This window comes from Myotis davidii, unplaced genomic scaffold (assembly GCF_000327345.1).
Source record: "Myotis davidii unplaced genomic scaffold, ASM32734v1 scaffold3321, whole genome shotgun sequence".
Lineage (NCBI taxonomy): Eukaryota > Metazoa > Chordata > Mammalia > Chiroptera > Vespertilionidae > Myotis > Myotis davidii.
This window is the reverse complement of record NW_006290862.1, coordinates 14,334-16,516: the sequence shown is the minus strand read 5'-3', so window position 1 is coordinate 16,516 and position 2,183 is coordinate 14,334. Positions and strand designations below refer to the sequence as shown.

The following is a 2,183-nucleotide window of genomic DNA, read 5'->3' as shown; positions in this document are numbered from 1 at the left end:
AAGGTACATGCCCTTGACCGGAATCGACCCCGGGACCCTTGAGTCCGCAGGCTGACGCTCTATCCACTGAGCCAAACCGGTTTGGCCCATTCGTACATCTTAATCCCTTTACTTTTTTCATCCAGTCCCCCAACCCCATCAAGCAACTGTCAAAATGTTCTGTTTCTATGAGTCTGTTTCTGTTCCACTTGTTCGTTTGATTTTTAGATTCAATTGTTGATATGTATTTATTGTCATTTTATTGTTCACATATTTAGCCTATTTTTTCTTATCCTCCTTAAAGAAGACCCTTTCTTATTTCATATAATACTAGTTTGATAGTGATGAACTCCTTTAGCTTTTTCTTGTCTGGGAAGCTCTTTATCTGTCCTTCAATTCTAAAAGAGAGCCTTGCTGAATGATCTTGGTTGTAGGTCCTGCTTTTCATCACCTTGCATATTTTCTGCCACTCCCTTGGGCCTAAAGTTTGAGAAATTAATCGACAATCGTAAGGGTGCTCCCTTGTAGGTAACTAATTGCTTTTCTTTGCTTTTAAGATTGTCTTTAATTAAATGTCTTTGGCATTTTAATTGTGATGTGTCTTGGTGTGGGCCTCTTTGGGTTTGTCTTGTTTGGGACTCTCTGTGCTTTCTGGGCTGTGTGTCTATTTCCTTTACCAGGTTAGGGAAGTTTCCTATATTTTTAAGTAGGTTTTCAATTTCTTGCTCTCTCTTCTCCATATGGCATCCACATGATGCAAATGTTGGTATGCTTGAAGTTGTCCCAAAGGCTCCTTATACTATCTTCATTTTTTTTTAACTCCTTTTTCTTTCTGCTTTTCTGATTGGGTGTTTTTTTTGCTTCCTTAATTCCAAATCACTGATTTGATTCTCAGCTTCATCTACTCTGTTGACTCCTCTAAATTATTCATTTCAGTGAGTGTGTGCTTCATCTCTGATTGATTCTTTTTATGGTTTCTATGACCTTTTTTTCATGCTGTTGAAGTCCTCACTGAGTTCCTTGAGCATTCTTATAACCATAGTTTGCTTGCCTGCATTTCATTTAGTTTTTTTCAGGAGCTTTCTTGTTTTTTTCATTTGGGAGATGTTTCTTTGTCTCTGCATTTTGGCTGCTTCCCTGTGTTTGTTTCTATGTATTGGGTAGAGTTGCTATGTCTCCTGAAATTGGTAGAGTGGCCTTGTGTAGTAGGTGTCCTGTAGGACACAGTGGCTCAGCCTCCCCCGTCACCTGAGCTGGGCACTCCAGGTGCGCACCTATATGCACTGCCTTGTTGTAGTTGAGCTTTAATTGCTGTTGGTGTCACTGGAGTAGACTGACACCTAGGCCCAATTGGCTGTGAGGACCAGCTGTGACTACAGTGGAGAAGCTGCTGTGTAGGAGACACCCTTATAGAGCAGGACTTGCTTCAGTGGGGCTTTGGTGCTCACTGAGTCTGCACCTTGAATGTCGCTCATGGAGATAGTAGTGTTGTAATCTGGCGTGGTCTGAAGCTGCTGACTAGGTGCACTGGCTCTGGGACCTCCCAGGAATTGCAAGGTCAGTCACCACCTATGCCCTACTTGGGGTCACCTGGCAGGAGCTACAGAGCAATCTGCAGATGGCTGCCATTTGTGCTGAGTTTCGAGGTGCCCAGGAGAGGCCAAGGTGCAAACCAAGGCCGGCTGCCACAAGTGCTGGGCCTGGGGACACTGAACGAGAGGTATGGGGCATGCTGAGCCCAAATGCTGCTTGTTTGCAATTTGTGAACCTTTGAGAAATTTCAATAAAGTCTGCAGCAGATGCCAAGACTGATAGGTAGTATGAAAAAGTCACTGGAGCCCTTGCCTGTTTGGCTCATTGAATAGAGTGTCGGCCTTTGGACTGAAGGGTCCCAAGTTCAATTTAGGTTAAGGGCAAATACCTCAGTTGCAGTCTCAATCCCTGGCCCTGGTCGCGGCACATGCAGGAGGCAACCAGTCGATGTGTCTTTCACATCAATGTTTCTCTCTGTCTCTCCCCCTTCCTTCTACGATCTCTAAAAATCAATGGAAAAATATCTTTGGGTGAGGATTAACAAAAAAGAAAAGCCACTGGAAACAGCTTAGATGGGCCCAGAAATTGGGTGGGGTCTCAGGGAATCACCAGGGTGGGGGAAACAACGTGAGCCAGGTTGATGGAGAGTCAGACATGGTGCCCCTCTGTGG

The 2,183-nt window shown here is 44.5% G+C and overlaps 1 protein-coding gene across 1 annotated transcript in view; it reads right to left on the bottom strand.

Annotated features, from left to right (window-relative positions):
- Positions 1 to 2,183, bottom strand: part of LOC102771541 (gamma-tubulin complex component 5) — a gene marked incomplete at its 5' end in the record, with an annotated part of 15,502 nt that overhangs the window by 3,874 nt on the left and 9,445 nt on the right. The gene's annotated exons all lie outside the window — the stretch shown is intronic.